Genomic DNA, 19,462 nt, shown 5'->3' with positions numbered 1-19,462 from the left:
GAATGCTAAGGGTAACGATTGCTTAGTGTTCATGTCTCTACTTTGTGTCTTGACATGGCACGAGGTATTCGAACGGTTCCAATTTCCCATAAAATTGGTGGCGACTCCACAAAATGCAAACGCTTGTTCTCTCCTTCCAAGCGCCCCCGTGGGCCCCGGTTGTCCACAGTTTGGCGACTCCGCTGGGGATAATACACTTACGTGTAGCCAAGGGTGAAACTTGAACAAGGTTAGGGAATAATTTGTACAAGACAATTGTCGGTTTTCATAAGTCGGTCTTCCTAGACTGTTTTATTCGGCCTTCCTAGGCCCAACTCAACCCATTCGACCAATCGTCCCGTCTAAACGGTCCTAATTCTTATTTGGGCCTAAGGATGGATAGCGATTGACGTCATCCATACCATGATGCTTACTCTTGTTTGTATCAAGGACCTTCACTACTTGAGGAAATGGACTAGGAATCGGCCTTACTCTTGTTTGGTACGAGCCTCTCCACAGACTTCGGGTTTGATTGTTCGGTATGGCAGCCCACCTTTTAAACCAAAACCCTTTTAAATGCACTCAGCATCCCGTTATAATGCTTGTATAAATGTTTGTACCTTACGTGATCACCATTTCTAAACAAAACCATGACGATTTTTGTAAAAATAAAAACCCTTTTCTAAACAGAAATTTCGAAAAAGGCCATTGATTAGCGCAAAACCCAGTCAAAACTATGTCCGTTTGTCGAGTCAAAATTCGGGCCCAAGCCCATTTTAAAACCTCACTTCGAGTCCACTCCTACAACTACACTATAGTTGACTAGGATACACATTTTCAAAACTTTGTCTTTTCTTCAAAGCTCACTCAACACAAGTGGCACACACCCACTTCAAGAGTCAAAACATTTCTTCTCTTTGCAAGTGTATTAGATTGGTCGATCGTGTTTTGATTCGTCGTCGATCTCTTATCCAGTTTTCAAGATGCCTGAAAGTGACGCTAACTTTAATCAACTTCAAGATGGTAATGATCGAATCCTAGCCGCATTAGCTCAAATCCAAGTTACCCAAGATCAAGTGTATGATCGTCTTGACACCATCGAGGGCCGGATCTACGCCGTAGAGGGGAGGTTGCCTCCTCAAGAAAGTGAAGTAGTAGGTGACTTCGCGAGTGAATCCAAGGACGAAAATCCTCTCATGGGAATGACTGTAGCTGAGAAAAGACTCCAATACTTAGAGGAGAAATTGATGTACCTTAAAGGAGATGACATTTATAGGGAGAATAATCGCAAGTATGAGGCCGTCAATTCTAAATTGCCAACCAACTTCAATATGACGGATATCCCTAAATTCAAGGGGCACGAGAACCCTTTGAACCACATCCGTGCCTTCAAGGATTACATGTCTATCAAAGGCATCAAACCCGAGATGTTCTTAAGGATCTTTCCTTCATCTCTTGACACCATCCCAAAGCAATGGTTCTACTCTTTAGAAAACAAGAAGATCGCTACTTGGGAAGATGCGGCGATCGAGTTTGCTAAGCAATATGCGGATAATGCCGAGATCCAAGTTAACATGCGCACTCTAGAGGTTCTTACCCAAAATGACAAAGAAGGATTCACCGACTTCCTAAGTAGGTGGAGGAAGACTAGTACCCAACTAGTTGAACGCCCGGATGAGGCTACCCTTGTGGAGAAGTTCGTGGACAATCTCAAACCCCTCTATGCCAATCATTTGAGATACCAAAACATCAAAACTTTCAAGGACTTAACCGTATTAGGAACAAGGATTGAAGATGACATCTGTAAAGGGCTCTTGTCCAAAACGGTAGGTCGAGGATATCAAGGCTCAACAAGTCGTTCATACGGCTCCACTAGCAAGACCGATGAAGTTAACCTTCTTGAGCCATCCAAGAAAAGTACCCCACCACGGAAATTCACAAATCTTGGGGACACTTACTCCAACGCTCTTAAGAGGTTAATGAAGCAAGGCAAAATCCAACCCATAGGACTTACTCCCGAACCCGAAAAGAAATCCAAATTCTGGGACGAGAACTCGTACTGTGAATACCATAGGGGCAAGGGGCATAACACAGAAAAATGCTACAAATTGAAAAATGTGCTTCAAGACATGATTGAAGATGGTCGACTACCAATACCGCCGGGAGGTAAACCCAACAACACTCAGAACCCTCTTGGGATTCTAGTGATCACAAGTGAAGAATCTACCATAGATTGTTCACACCTCATTTCTCCAATTGAAGATGAGATCCACGCAATTGAGAATGAAGGGTTCTACTCTACTATCTCCCCTACCATTTCCGACTTCGTCACATGAGCAAGGAGTGTGGATAGGCAAGTTTGGGAATTAGAAAATGTGGTGACGACTTTACATGATCCCAACGCAACACCCAAGGAGCATGTGCCACTAATCTTCTCTCAAAACGCTACTATGCAAGAAATAGTCGCCGTGGTTGATAAACTAGTCCAAAATGGTGAAGACCAAGATGTGGACCACCTAACTCATTCAGGGCGTCCATATCAAAGCACTACTCAAAATGGTCCAACCAACGTTGTCACACCAAATGATAACGAAGATGACTCCACTGATCACTTGCTCAAGCAATTACAGAAGACAAAGGCTGATCTTCCAGTCTGGCAACTGGTAGCAAGCTCATTCCCACATCGCCAAGCTTTACTGCAAGCCTTGGCCAAGCTGAATGTAGCACATAACTCCACACCCGAAGATGTAGTCAACTTGGTCTTCCAAGAATCACCGAAGCTAAGTAATCCTATTACTTTCTCAGACGAAGGTTTGCCACCCTTTGGCGCTAGTCACAATTTGGCTCTTTACATCACTGTCATTTGTCTAAAGAAGAACGTGCCAATGACCTTGGTAGATGATGGCTCCGCGGTCAACGTCATACCCCTCAAAACGGCATACAAATTAGGCATGAAAGAGTCGGATTGGATCCCTACCAATCAAGGTGTTCGCTCATATGATGGTACACGACGGAAGGTCGTAGGACTCGTTAACCTAACCATATAGCCAATTGAGCGAAAGGTTAACTTCCAAATAGTGGACATTGAAGCTTCCTTCAACATACTTCTAGGAAGACCTTGGATTCACGCTTCCAAAGCGGTAACATCCACCCTTCATCAAAAGATCAAGATCCCACTAAATGGCAAAGTGGTGACGATCACTTCGTCACCCATCAAGGCAATAATCGAAAAGAAGTCGAACAATCAAGTCCTTGCAGATCCAGTATATGAACTTGGGGGCTTCCAAAGCATAAGCGTCATAGAAAGTGAATTAGCACCCTTATACTACGATCCCTACTCCAACTTGGTGGTAAACCACATACTCAAATCCCAGGGATACTTCCCTGGAATGCCTCTAAACCCCATCCGAAGAAACACCTTCGCACCATACAAGGAAGGCAACTAAAAAAAGATACCACTTGGACTAGGGTACAAACCCACCAAAGAGGAAGTTCTCGAGATGCTTGCTCAAGTTCAAAACCGTGAGTACGTGGGAGTCCAAATGCGTCCCTATCTCCCTATCCTAAACGGATACTTCGTTAAGGAAGGAAGCCTAGAACTCTTTCACGGATTTCCCGAACCTTGGCACTATCTCCAGAGGAAGCTCGCCGGAATCGAGATCTTTCACGATTGCTTCTTCATCCCTCCGGAAGCGGTTCCTACCGTCAAAGCCCGTCAAGCACCTTGCTTAGACGAACAAGCTGTTAGTCTGTTGTTTGGAGAGGATCGATTTATTAGAGCCGCGCAGGATGAGATCATTACCATGATACTTCAAGACGATCACTTCAACCCTACCGCGTTAATCACAGAAACAAACGCGAATCAGCAGAAAGGATGGAGAAAATAAATCAAGTGGACCAACAATCAAGGAAGACTCTTCAAGCTCACCACTGGAGAAGGAGAGATGTTCAAAGGAGAACCAGAAGACGATGAATTCGAGTCGGAGTAGGAGTCGGAGTCAGAGTCAGAGTCTAGAGAAGTCACTAGGGAGTCTCCTCCTGTCGTCATCCCCATTCCCTTTGTTTCTCCTAGCTTAGCCTCGAGTAGTAACAGTAGTTCGGAAATGTCCCAACCACTTTGTCCCTTTGCCGACCCACGGATCGATGACTTCTTTGTTTCAACTTTTCTCAAACTTTAATATGAATAAATCAGGTTCTCCTTACTCTTTGTGTTATCTTGAGTGCAATTCTGTTTACGATGATACTGAGGATGACCAAGACCCAGACTCAATTGAAATACCTCCCTACGTAGCCAAAGAAATACTACAGGAAGGGGAAGGGGGACCAGTAATAGAGGACACCGAACCCATCAATGTAGAAACCAAACTAGAACCCCAAGAACTTAGGATAGGGACTACCTTGAGCTCTACCGAAAGGGCCGATTTCATAGACCTCCTAAACGAGTTCAAAGACGTCTTCGCATGGTCCTACAAAGACATGCCAGGGATCAACAGGGATATCGCCGAGCATAGAATTCCGATTAAGCCAGGTTTCAAGCCTGTAAAATAGAAACTTCGCCGAATGAGAACGGAATGGGCTCTCAAGATTAAGGAAGAAGTCGATAAGCAATTCAAAGCCGGGTTCATCAAAGTTTCCGAGTATTCTGACTGGGTAGCCAACATAGTACCTGTACCCAAAAAGGATGGGAGAATCCGTGTTTGTGTTGATTTTAGGGACTTAAACAAAGCAAGTCCTAAAGATGACTTCCCTCTACCACATATCGACATATTGGTGGACAATACTGCAGACCACGCATTACTATCCTTCATGGATGGGTATACGGGTTATAACCAAATCAAGATGGCCATAGAAGACATGCATAAGACCGCTTTTGTCACTCAATGGGGAACCTATTGCTATACGGTAATGCCGTTTGGGTTAATCAACGCCGGAGCTACATATCAACGCACCGCAACTACACTCTTACATGACATGATGCACAAAGAAGTTGAGGTATACGTTGACGACATGATTGTCAAGTCCAAGGATAGAGAAGGGCATATTGCAAACCTTCGCAAATTTTTTGCAAGGATACGAAAGTACAACATGAGGCTCAATCCTCAGAAGTGCGCATTCGGAGTAACATCTGGCAAACTCCTGGGATACGTCGTTAGCCAACGAGGTATAGAAATAGACCCTTCCAAAATCAAAGCTCTGATCGAAATGCCACAACCTCAAACTGAAAACGAAGTCAGAGGATTCCTGGGAAAAGTGCAATATATAAGTCGATTCATATCGAAACTCACCATGATTTGTGAGCCTATCTTCAAGAAGCTCAAGAAAACGGATCACACCATGTGGGATGATGATTGTCAAAAGGCATTTGATCGAATCAATGATATATTGGCTAAACCACCAGTGCTCATGCCACCTCAACGAGATCAACCTCTTGGTTTATATCTCACAGTAACCGAAACAGCCATGGGTGCCATGCTAGCTCAAACCGTAGGAAGTGAAGAAAGGGCTATCTACTACCTTAGTAAGAAGTTCTTGGAGTACGAGTGCAAATACTCACAACTCGAAAAGACATGCCTCACTCTTGTGTGGGCGACGAAGAAGCTACGCCATTACATGCTTAGCTACTCCGTCAAAATATACTCCAAAATGGATCCAGTCAAATACCTCTTCGAAAAACCCGTCCTCAACGGACGCCTAGCAAGATGGACTTTGATGCTCTCAGAGTTTAATCTCAAGTACGTGCCCCTGAAAGTTATAAAAGGGCGCGCCGTTGCCGAATTCTTCGCAGAGAATCCCATCAATGATGCACAAACGATAGACACTTGGTCATTTTCAGACGAGGATATACTCCAAACTGATGTAGACTCCTGGGACCTTTACTTTGACGGGGCATCAAACTTAAGGGGATTTGGAATAGGAGTGTTGCTCATTTCTCCTGAAGGTGAGCATACACCAATCTCTGTCAAACTCGACTTCGAGGTAACAAATAACGCTGCAGAATACGAAGCTTGTCTCATTGGACTACAAGCGGCAGTGAGCTTAGACATTAAAAACCTTCGAGTACATGGGGATTCATCCCTGATAATCAATCAAGTTACGGGATCTTGGAAAATCCGAAGCGAAAGCTTAGCACCTTACCAAGCCAGAATAGACCAAGTTGCCCAATTCTTTGATCACGTAACATATCTACACCTACCTCGGGAAGAAAATCAATTTGCGGATGCTCTTGCAAAACTCGCATCTTTGATTAATATGCCATATGACATGGTGGAAATGCCTTTATGTATCGAACGACGGTCAGAGCCGGCTTATGTCCACGAAATCACCGATGAAGAGGAAATCGCGCAGGAACCCTGGTTCCAAGCAATCCTGAACTTTAAGCTCAACGACACCTATCCACCCGATATGGACAAAAGGGGACAACATGCTATACGCCTGCTAGCTTCCCAATACGTTCTCATGCAAGGAGAGTTATACAAAAGAACACCTCTCGGTGTAATCCTATGTTGCCTTGATCGTTCACAGGGGGCGGAAAGTGATGGAAGAAGTCCACGATGGAGAATGCGGTCCTCATATGAGTGGGCCCATGATGGCAAAGAAAATCACACGTTTGGGGTATTATTGGACCACAATGGAATCCGATTGTATTAAATACGTAAGACATTGCCACAATTGCCAAATCTTCGGGAATGTACAACATGTCCCTCCTTCATTGCTCTTTACAATGACATCTCCTTGGCCATTTTCTGCCGGGGGAATTGACATAATCGGGAAGATAACTCCAGCCGGAACAGGAGGTCACTGTTTCATCCTAGTGGCAATTGACTATTTCACCAAATGGGTAGAAGCGGCTTCCTACACTAGTCTCACGGCTAAAAACGTGGCAAAGTTCATACAAAACTACATCATCTGTCGATACGGTTGCCCACATGAGATCATTAGCGATAATGGATCACATTTCCAAGCTGAGACTGAGCAATTGCTAGCCAAGTACAAAATTAGGCATCACCACTATTCGCCATATAGACCACAGACTAATGGCGCGGTAGAGGCAGCAAACAAGAACGTTGTCACGATTCTCAAGAAAATGATTGACAACTATCGAGATTGGCCAAGCAAGATACCCTTTGCTTTGTGGGGATATCACACATCTGTTAGGACGCCCACTGGGGCCACCCCTTTCTATTTGACTTACGGCATGGAAGCTGTACAACCAGTCGAGTTAGAGATACCATCTTTGCGCATCTTACTCGAAAGTCAAATCCCAGAAGCCGACTGGAAGAGGGATAGATATGAAGAACTCATCCTCCTGGATGAACGTAGGCTACGCGCCTTGCACAATGTCCAAACATATCAAGCACGTATCAAACGCGCTTTCAACAAAAGGGTTAGACCCAGGAACATCAAAGAAGGAGACTTAGTACTCAAATCGGTTAGAGCTCTTTTACCTGTCGATCCACGGAGAAAATTCAAACCTAATTGGGCCGGGGCATTCCTAGTCAAGTCCATAATTCCAGGGGGTGCGGTTAGGATAACAGACCTAGATGGGAATGAGTTTTCCAACCCGACAAACCTCGACCAACTAAAACGGTACTATGCCTAGAATAGGAACAAAAACGCGCCTCGCGTAACCTCACGTGTCGCTCTTGTGGCACTAAATAAACGGCCCCTGGCCAAGCTGAAATAAGCTAATGTCACTCTGCTCTTGCATTTTGACAAATTTGTCATCCTCATATCATCAAATAAACTAAACTGCACCTTCAGAGTAAGCAAAAAGTTCATGCTTATATTCTAAGTTCATTACAAGCTCTTGCTTAGAACAATTATTCTTTTACATTTACTCGAACTACGCGCAAAGGTTTGATTTCATTTTTTTTAATGAATACGTAGGCAATCCTTCATAGGATACAACCCATTAATTTTAAAAGTGTAAATAGAAGGACATTTGCATTACATTTGGAATTCGACAAGAATAATAAATAGAAAATCACAACGGTTTCGTAACCATTTAACCTTTTTTATTTCATTCTTTTTTTCTAATAATAATACGCTACATAATAAAAAAATAAAATAGGCTAGGATTCTAAAAACCTCACCTTTTTATTACAATAATAATAATAATAATAAATAATAATAAAAAAGACTAGGGCTATTCCTCCATTTTCCCCTTGCCCTTGTCATTCTTGTCATACTTCTTGTCACGACCTCGAGCCGGACGCTCTTGCGCCACTTCGGACCTAATCACCAACGGTCTTTCTCGAGTCCTAGCCTTACCATTCTTGCCAATCACCATCTCCACGGCAGGAGAAGTCTTCGGTTTCTTCGAAGGATGAACAACTCGAAACCCGGCTTCTTCCTCCCCCTCGGTCAGATGCTTCTCTTTCTCCTTTTCCACCTCGCGCACCTTGTAGTCAACAGGCTCGTGCTTCCTCAACCTCTCGCGTTCTTACGGAGTAGTAGCTTTCCTCCATCGTAGATAAGAATCCGACACCCATAAGGCATTAGCAGAAGAATTCAAGAACCACATGTTTCTTTGGGCCCATTTAATGGCCCACTCTCTTCGACTTTCAGTAGTAAGCGCCACAGCGGTCTGCGGGACGGTATCAAGCTTCGGGATCGTCTGTTTTAGTCCAACTTGTCTCATTAGCCTTTCCGGGAAGATGCACACCATGAATTCCAAGCCAGGAATGCGCACCGATCGGGTAGGATCCAAAGAAGACACTCCAGTGACAGATTTGAGGTGCCACCATGGTACAATCCACCTAATCAAGAGACCATCATTACTCTTCACTTTATTCTTCCAGTAATCGCAGACTCGAGTGAAGTCCACCATGTACAACCTGGTCCTCATTGCAATCGAACGAGCATGATAGGAAGGGACATGAACTGGGGGCTCGATCAATCGAAGCCGTTCCATAAGCCAGACCTACCAAAAGCGGGTATTAGACATCAAACGAAAAAAAAAAGAAAAGAAAAAAAAAACGAAAAAGAAAAACGAAAAAGAAAAAAAAAGAGAAAAGAAGAAAACGTTCTTTTACTTGCAAAATAACGGGACTTCCCATATACGGTAGGTCACGATTGGCTTTCCTATTATCCAAACCCAACAGGATCTCTCCTAAGCATAAAATAGCTGGGCTCCTGCGCAGCTCCATTTGCTCAACAAGGCCCAGAAGACGGGGATCACCTCTCAAGTCTTCATCAACATGCCCTTGGAAGACATACACATGCAACAAGCAAAATCCAAATGCCCTTCGCCTAGCAACATAAGAAACGGTGGGGTCGGCCCTGTTAATAAATCGATCAATAAAGTCCAACATTCGCACTCCTTTCGAGGTCACTAGACGGTCCACCTCAAGTCTAGTCAATCCAAGCAAGTCTTTAAATTTGCTTTTATACCCTTGCGAAGTAGAAGGAATAGCAGGCAAGTGCTCTGGGTCCCACCCACTAATCGCAGCAATTTCTTCAGGGAATGGGCAAATGTCGCCTCCAGGGAACGCAAAAACATGATCATTCGGGTCCCAGTAATCATGACAAGCATCCAGGAATGGTTTAACAACCTTGATAAGCTTCAAACTCAACAATGATCCAAGATTATAGGCGCCCATGTCATGTTTCTCCATGTTGGAAAACTCATTCGTCCACTCTTTTAGGCGAATTTCCAAAGTATTCATGATGAGTGCTTGTTTTGAGAATTTTATGTAATAAGACGAAGAAGAGATGGAAGAATTATGTGAATAAAAGCTCTATCGACGTCTCTATTTATACTAATTTCTGTTTCCTAAAATCTGCCAGAGCAGACACACCTGGGAACAGGCGCAGCACCTGCTGCGCCTCTTCAAAGGGACGCAGCTCATGTTGCGCCTCTTCCTCACCAAGGTTTCAAGTGAATTTCCGCGTTGGATCTTTCCTAAATTCCGTGACGAATAATTTCCTATTCCTACGGGTTATTGTTTTGGTAAATACGTGGAAATTACCATATTTCGTGTTTCCTAATTCCGCGGGCACCCATCTCGAGGCGATATCAACATTTTCGTCATTTTACCACGCTTGTACTTTTTCATTTTAGGAAATAATTTTCATTATTAATGTAATTCATTTTAGGAAATAATTTTCAAGTCCAATTTAATTCATTTCAAAATTTATATATTCATTTCATTTTTATATTTCTTTTTAGTCATTTCATTTCTAACTTATAGGGTTCTATTTTTCTTTTTTTAGGGGGTAACCCTCCCTACCGTCCGGTCATTTCCGGCAAATTTTTTGCATTTTTGCATTTTCTCTTGCATTTTTGCGTTCCTTTGAGTCGTTCGTTTTGCGCTAATTTAGGCCGTGTGTATATACAAATGTATGTTTTGCGTGATTTCTATGTAAGTTTCGGCAGCATGACGGCGTAAACCGTCATCTACCAAACCTGTTCAAAGCTAACCTGCAGGTACAAGCAACGCAACCCAGCAGCAAAGGCACTCAGGCCGTCATATATACAACCAAAAAGGGAAATGTACAACAAACTGGGGGCTCGAGCCCCAAGCAAAGTCCGAAATGTCCTAAATAAAGGTCCAAAATGTATAAATGTGCAAAATACAAAGGGTTATTTCATGTAAATAATCCAACCTATACCTCTTCTTCTCATATTAATCTAACCTATGTTTTAACCCATATTAATCTGCCCCATACACTCGTTCTTCTCACAATACTCCAGGTAACCGACTACTTGTTTATCAGGTCACACTTACAAAAATAAAAATCATTAAAAACAATAATAACCTTTTTAACCCCTTCCCTTCATCCTCTTCACCAAACACCAAACACCAAACACCTCAATTTATTAACTCACATGTTCATTCTTCTACTTTATACTTCAACAACTCACCCTAAATCTCATCTCACTCTTTCGTCACATATTTTCTGGCGCTCATATCCTTCCGTCACCTCTCTGACACCGCCGTTCGACTCCCTCCGACGTCTCTTTGCCGCTGTTCATCAAGTCTGCCTCTTTGACGACATTCGACATCACCGACTACATAATTGATTCCTTTGTACGCTATGGTGAAATCTGGGATATTTACTTCATTAATTTATAGCTTTTTCAAATCCTAAGATCTGTAATAATGTTTGTATGGGTTGAAATCAATGTTATATGGTGAGTTTGAAGTTGTATGATGCGTTTGAGATAACAATGTTTTACTTTCTAGTTTTTAATTGAAGTCACATTCTAGTGAGTAGATGCATAAACTTAGTGGTCCATTGAGTATTTTATGATAGAATTATCGTTGTTTTGTTTTGTGTACTCGGGAACCTAAACATGAACCGTAACTGAACCGGTTTTGAACACCCCTAGAGAAAGGAGGTAAGGGGGTGAAGGGATGGAGAATGATAATGAAGAAGGAAAAAGAATAAATAAATCCCAGAAGAAGAATAATATTCAGGAGAAAGAAAATCCATGGTTTTGAAATAAAATTAGGGGGATAATGATGTTTGGTTGTCAGACCAATCAATTGCTACAAATTATTGTTGGTTGAAGATGGTTGTATTATTTGATTAGGATTTTTATGGATTTTAATAAAATCTGGGTTTTGTTTTTAATTTGGGGAAAGTTACTAATTTAGGAAGATGAAGATTGATAAACAATTGGAAAAAAAAGGAACCAGAAAAAAAAGTCACCTGTTGGAAAACATGTGATATCAGGTCAATTATGGGATAAGTTTAGTACAAGTTAAATGATGCCAAAGTTCGGATTTTTCTCGGTTAAACTTTAGGTTGGATTAATATGAGAAGAGGGGTTATAGTTTGGATTATTCCCATGAAATAACCCAAATACAAACAAAAACAAAACAAAACTACTGTCGGTCGTCCTCCAGCTCCGCAACTCTTGCCGCGAGAGCAGTAACCTCGGCGTTGCGAACCTCGAGCTCCCTCAACAAGCGAGCTGTCTCCTCCCGAGACTGGGCCAACTCTCGCTCCAGCTCACGGTCCCCCTGTAAACAACAAAATTGGCTCATGTCAATCATTTCAAGCAATTACAAGGAAAATCAAAATTCAAAAAATGAATGGACACAAGGTTCATACCTGACGACCTCGACCACCGACAAGTGCCTCGACGACAGTAGCTCGCAGCCGGTTGGCCACCCTCCATAACGCCACGAACCGAGACGGCGCAAACTGCATTTGCAAAAAAAATTCTCAAATAATTGAATAAGTTCAATCAGATGTGTTCTTACACAAAAATTATGCAAATTAGAGGCTCACCCTCCGAATCAGATGCTGCCAGTTGTCCAGGCCAGCATCCGTCACAGCCACGTCAAAGTCACGCAGCTCAGAGATCGTCGTCCTCCCGGTCGCGTCAGTGTACTCGAGGGTCTCGGGGTACTCTGGGGGCTCGATGCCCGCCGCCTCAACCTCCTGCAAAGTCAAATATTTCTCATTAATCGATGATCTTTCATCGTACTCTCAAAATCAAGAATAAAGAAGAGAAAATATGCTCACCACAACCGGCCAGTACGCCAACCTCCCGTAGAGGAACGCCGAGTAGTCCTCGCCAGGAAGAAGGAGGGCGTCACCACCGACGCCAGCCAAGTCAGCCTCCCTCTCTACCTCAGAAGGCTCCCTGAACATCGTCCTAGGAGGATCGATGGCAACCGTCAACACATCCCGAGAGCACTGACGAGCCAAGCACTCGCCCAAGTACCACACAGGACCCATCGACGTCTTCAACAGCAGCCGGCTCAAGCTCCTAGGACGAAGGACCTCAGCCACAAAAGGAGGCGCTCCAGCGTACTCCGCCCAAGGCCTGGGCACCCACTGAGACAAGATAAACAAGGAATCATTCGTATGATCGATTAAAGGCAATGTAGAAGCAAAATGAATATAAGTGAGATGCTCACGCTGTTTAGCTGCAGAGCGTTCACGTCCCGCCGGTAGACGCCGTGAGAGGAACGCTTTCTCCTCGTCCTGCACATCACCTAATCCCTCACGACGGGATAGGCCCTCTCCAGCGGCTCCGTCCTCTTGGGCGAGAGGCTCAGAAAGTAGGAGTACACCCACGCCTGTAAAGCAAGATAGTCAATGACGATCTTCTGTAATTCGATAAGAGAAAAGAATTGATTTTAGTCAATGAAGGTTCATACCTCCAACAGTAGTCCAGGTCCGACAGCACCAGGAGAAGTCCCCTTTTCCATCAACTCCGGACGAACCATAACCCTCATGAAGCGGATGAGGACCGCAAAACCAGTAATGACCCAGTCCGAACGCCCCAGGGAGCTCAGGTCAGAAAGGAAGAGAAGAAGCTTCGTCGACAGCCTCTCTCCCTTGTCTCCGAGGTAAATCGAAGACAGAAACCACCAAAGCCACAAGCGAGCCCTCTGCTCAGTAGTACAGGGAGGAGGAGCCGTCTCTCTCCCGTCAATCGTCACCAACGCCGGGGTCTTCCCCGCAAAGTAGTCTCGGACATAGAAACAGGGCACCAAACCAGTCCACCCTCATGGCAGTGTCCGGCCACTCCACAGCCTCAGTCCCACACGGCAGACCAGAAATCATGCCGTAGTCCTCCAGAGTGACTCCCACCTCACCAAAAAGGCATGTGAAAAGTGGAAGTCGTGTCCCAGAATCGGTCCAAGAAAGCGTGGACCAGGCTAAGGTTAGCCCGCAGCTTCCTCTTCGCGATATCCCTCCAGGCCTGCACCAAGGCACCAAACGCTCCACGCTCAATCATGGCGCGCTCCTCCGCCGACAGCCGCTCGTAGCACTCCATCGCCGTCGTGTAATCCGAGAAGGACCTGATGTTCCCGGCCTCCTATTGTGATTTGAAACAAAAGCTATCTTTAGTTTTGAATGAAAATTGGAAAAGATATGAGCAAATGAAATGAAAGAAGGTGAGTGATGAGTAATGAATTCAAAATTACCAAGCTCTTCACCGTCCTGTAGGACAGGTGACCCTCTGCAGCCCAAAGCAAGTGCCTACTCTCCCAGGTCTCAGCCCACGCGAGTGCTCCCCTCAGCTGACGACCTCCTCGTCCAACGTTGGCCCGCCTCGGGGCCTCCTCCTCCTCAACAACCTCCTCCTCATGGACCTCGTCCCCAGCAGCCATCACCGCGGCGGTGAAAGCCTGCTCCAAAGCCTCCTCGATAACAGCAGCGTCTATCTCAATGGGAGCCCTCCCAGAAGTAGAAGCCTCATCACCTGCAACATTAAAGCAAATTTAGGCCGCGTCACGTGACGACGAGCCTTGGTTAAGGGATTTTCGAGCCTTCGGAAGCCTTGAAATCGCTCTTTTCTCGCCATCTTTGGCCATATTCTCACAAATCCGATCACTCATGTAGTAATTAGGGTCAAGTCAAGCCTAAGTTGAAGCCTAGTTCCGGGTTCGAGTCGAAATTTCGGCAGCATTTCGTTATAACGGCGATTATGCCCTAGAAAAGTGTCCTGAAAAAGCCGTCACAAACCAAAATTCCGAGATGTTAGGAAATTTACCCATCATCCAAGGATCCCAAATATCAAGTTTCATCGCAAATGGGCAATCCTAAGGCTATTTTCGAAGCAATTTACGGTCTAGCTGTGAAACCGTCTCAATTTCACTCAAATGCTCAAAACTCAACGAAAATTCGAAACAAATACATGGTTATGTTCCTTGTATTACCAATTATCCGTTTCTAATATCAATTTTACAAGGCAAATGCATTTGGGGGAAAAGCCCCAAATTTTCGAATTAATTGGGTTGAAAACCATAATTTTTTCGATCCAAATTGAGCAAATATAGAAGATTAATGCAAGAATGAGACACATACCTCGATTAGTCATGATTAATGCAAGCTTTTGGATCAAACCTTGGCGAAAATGGTTAAGATTTGAGAGAGAAAGGGATGATTTGTGTTTCGAGTAAATGAATTGCAAACCCTCTGTTTATCGCGTTTTTACGCAGAAAAGCCACCTTCAAGAACAGACGCAGCAGGCGCTGCGCCTATTCCAAGAGATGCAGCTCTTGCTGCGCCTCTTCCTGGTATTACCTCCATACGAGTTTTCAAAAATTCATTATGAGTTCGTTATTTGTGGGCCCATCTTTGGTGCGCCTCTTCCCCAATGCTATTTTATCTTTTTGGTCCGTTTGACGATTATCTTTCGCTCAGACCCGTATTTCTAAGCCAACAGCAGACTATTACACGTTATTTATCGCTTCCAAGATTTTGCTTGTCACAACGAGCAGATATTCCTTCACAGGTGTTTCGACACGCCTCCATTATATTTCCAGCGAGAGTAAGCGGATAGACTTTCCCTCTCGAGACATGGAGATTAGTCCCCGATTATGTTCCCCAACGAGAGTTCACGACCGACAGTCACTTCCTCTCGAGACATGGAGATCAACATCGACCCCGAATTCTTCCGAAGTTTATTAAAAGCTGAACACAAGCAGATTTCTCCCAGCGGTTCCAGACTGTGTCCTGCTGTCTTTCCTCATTATTTCCTTATAATCCTTTAGACATTAAGTTATCTTCAGGCCCAAGAGTTTTTGTCGAAGCGCCTTCAGTCCCGTTTTGTCCAGAAGTCTCAGGTATGATCTCTTCTTATGGCTGGAGAGCCTCCTTACGTAGTCTAATGGACTTTAAACGACCCTCCCCGATAGTCGACAGACTCTAAAATGTTCCCGACGACAGGTCCTTGGCTCAGACCCCTTGAGCCGCCTCGCGTCGCCATAGTCGTCAGGTTGTAATCTTCGATTGACCTGATGGCTATACTTTGACTTTCGCCCTTGTCCAAGCCTCAGTCAAAGTGGGGGCTCTGTAGATACCTCATTTCTTCACCTCCCGCAAACCACCCGGTGATGATTGGGCCGCATGTTTGTTACGCGGAACGATTTGTGACAGTTCGTAAGTTTATCGTCAAGTGATTGCTCAAATACTAATGTCTACCTCTTAGTTGTCATCTACGCGCCGATACGGTCGTTTTGACAGTAATTAGAGTACATTTGGAGTCCGGGCCTAAAACCGTCTACATTTTCTGATAACCGTAAAATCCCAAGTCAGAATGTTCTGGAATGTTCTGGATATTTCTATTCCATATTTTATAAATATTTCACAATCTTTATTCTTTGGTAAACAATTTCCCGTAATATTCATACAAAATATTAAGGAAAACCAAATTATTCCGTCCTTCTATAACTTAAACACGGAAATCTTTCTTCCGCAGGAGGAAACCACTAAGGAACAGACGCAGCAGGTGCTCCGCCTCTTCCAAGAGACGCAGTGACTGCTGCGCCTCTTCCGAGGTCCTTTTCTGCGTATTTCTCGTATCTTTTCATATCTTTTCGAGATTCACTTCCAAAGTCTCTCCGAAAACCCTAATTCCTCCACGTGATTAGTATAAATAGGAGCCTTCGCTCCTCATATTTCTCACGCGAGTGGCCGCCCTTCTCTTCTCCCTTTGCATTCTAGACCTTTGTTCTTACTTTTTGGCGTCTACGTGCTTGAACATTCGACCACGTAAGCTCAGATCCTTCTGAGTACCAGCCTCGTTCATGACCGACCAATTTGACCAACTCCACCTCAATCAACTTAATTAATCTAATCGTTTTTCCTCTTACGAGGGCACTTTCGTCTACATTCGAGTCGAGCATCACTAATCGATAACTAAGTTCTTCTCGTTTCGTCAAACATGTAAGTCTGAGGGTGTAAATCTCTCTTTTATTTATTGTTATTTACTTTTTGTACCATCATTAATGTAAGGTTTATGTCGAAAACATCTCTTAAAACCGATTTCTAAAACCGTGCTTTAAAACCTTTTTTACGGATTTCCAGAAGACAAACCGTCGAGTAAGGACGCAGCACTTGCTGCGCCTCTTCGAAGGAGCGCAGTTCCTGCTGCGCCTCTTCGTGAGGCTGCCGCAGTTTCTGCTTCCTTTCTTCTTCATTCGTCCTCTGTAATTCGTCAAACTTTTATTTGTTTTCGTTTGTTTTCTTTAATTGTTCGATATAATAGCATAATAATTTCACATGTATATTGTCTATCATCATTAATACGTTTAATTCATTGTTAATCCCGACTTAAATCCCTTATAATCTCATATTTGCGGGTTTTCGTCATTAAACTCAATCCGGGTTGTAGAGATTCGATTTGTTCATATTGAGTTTCTGGAATTCGATCTTTGATATATTTCTATCTGTCTATTGTCTTATTCGTCATTAATTTGTCATTAATTCGTCATATTCAACCTAATTAGTGCACCTATGTCACTAATCAATCGTTCATTCATGTAAATAATCCGTCTCATCCATGTTTTGTTGCTTTTATGACCATCAATCACTTGTAAATAACCTATTAATCACTTTCATCCGAGTAAATATATTAATTATCCATTAAAATCACCAATTAACATTAACGATTTGCAATTCCGGCTTCTCAACCAGAACTCACCCTTGGAACAGACGCGCAAAGATTGCTGCGCCTCTTCCGAGGGGCGCATCTCCGCCGCCTCTTCCAGGATGATTTCTGTCTCTGAACTCCGTTGTTGCTTGACCTAGTTTACTTAGCTTATGTATAATTGACTATTATCCGTATTATCGCCTACTGATCTGTTCGTTAATTCGTTCGTTGATTCTTTCTCTTATTCTTTTTCTCAAATTATCCGTTTCAAAGGTGTTTTCGACATAAATCAATGAAACCCGATGTAATTGTTGTAATTTTTATTGTAATTTTTTTATCATTGTAATATTTATTGCATTTGTATGATTTGTTTACGTGTTTTCACATGTAATTGAGCATTAAATCCCGATTCGACGAAATTGTATGCTAAACTATTTGTTCACCGACTTAGTCTAATTCTCACATGCTAGGATTAAAACTTGGATGTTGCATTGCATGCATATAATCGACGATATATCGAGTATAGATGATGTCCCTAATCATTCGTAGAAGCCGCTATCGAGGCGGGCGGAATTAGGTGTTCGATCAAAAGAGCTTCCTAATACGTACCCTCACCCCTTACTCCAGATCTTTGTGAACATCCGTGTTCATTGGCATCCACGAGAGTCATTCTAGACATAGAATGCTAAGGGTAACGATTGCTTAGTGTTCATATCTCTACTTTGTGTCTTGACATAGCACGAGGTATTCGAACGGTTCCAATTTCCCATAAAATTGGTGGCGACTCCACAAAATTCAAACGCTTGTTCTCTCCTCCCAAGCGCCCCCGTGGGCCCCCGTTGTCCACATATGGAATAGAAATATCCGGAACATTCCAGAACATTCTGACTCGGGATTTAGCGGTTATCAGAAAATGAAGACGGTTTTAGGCCCGGACTCTAAATGTACTCTAATTACTGTCAAAACGACCGTATCGGTGCGTAGATGACAATTAAGAGGTAGACATAAATGTTTGAGCAATCACTTGACAATAAACTTACGAACTGTCACAAATCGTTCCGCGTACCAAACATGCGGCCCAATCATCACCGGGTGCCTTGCGGGAGGTGCAGAAATGAGGTATCTACAGAGCCCCCACTTTGACTGAGGCTTGGACAAGGCGAAAGTCAAAGTATAACCATCAGGTCAATCGAAGATTACAACCTGACGACTATGGCGACGCGAGGCGGTTCAAGGGGTCTGAACCAAGGACCTGCCATCGGGAACATTTTAGAGTCTGTCGACTATCGGTGAGGGTCGTTTAAAGTCCATTAGACTACGTAAGGAAGCTCACCAGCCATAAGAAGAGACCATACCTGAAACTTCTTTCTCATGATGCTTCTGGAGGTGCATGGGAGCTAAGGGTAAGCGTAGCAACTAAGATTAAGCATAGGTGCTAAGGGTAATACCTAAAAGATATACAAGGATTGTGCTAGGGTGTGGGACCCTAAAGGAAAGCATCGATGGGAAGGAGGCTAAATATAAGTTCAACGAAGGGGTAACTAAGGCTTGAGTGTAAGAACTCTGCCGGTCTGGGAACTTCTGGAGAACGACACCTTCATCGTACTCCGTGGGGAAACAAAAAATATCGTGAGTAGCAGGACACATGCGGGAACTGCTGGGAGAAATCTGCTTGGGTCATCTTCAAACAAACTTCTGAAGAACTTGAGAAGGACAATTGTATGTCGTGAACTCTCGTTGGGGAAAACCTTATCGGGAACTGATCTCCATGTCTCGAGAGGGATTGTCTAACCGCTTACTCTCGCTGGGGGAATATAACGAAGGCGTGTCGAAACACCTGTCAGAGAATACTTGCTTGTTGTGACAAGCAAGGTCTTGGAATAAATAAATAATGTACGATAGTATGCAGTTGGCTTAGAAATGCGGGTCTGAGCGAAGAATAATCGTCAAACGGACCAGAAAAGATAAAATGGCATCGGGGAAGAGGCGCACCAAAGACGGGCCCACAAATAACGAACTCATAACGAATTTTTGAAAATTCGTATGAAGGGAAGTTGAGGAAGAGGTGTAGCTAGAGCTGCATCTCTTGGAAGAGGCGCAACACTGTAGATACCTCATTTCTGCACCTCTCACAAA

The sequence above is a fragment of the Silene latifolia genome, chromosome X (assembly GCF_048544455.1).
Source record: "Silene latifolia isolate original U9 population chromosome X, ASM4854445v1, whole genome shotgun sequence".
Lineage (NCBI taxonomy): Eukaryota > Viridiplantae > Streptophyta > Magnoliopsida > Caryophyllales > Caryophyllaceae > Silene > Silene latifolia.
Note: the sequence above shows the minus strand (reverse complement) of the source record.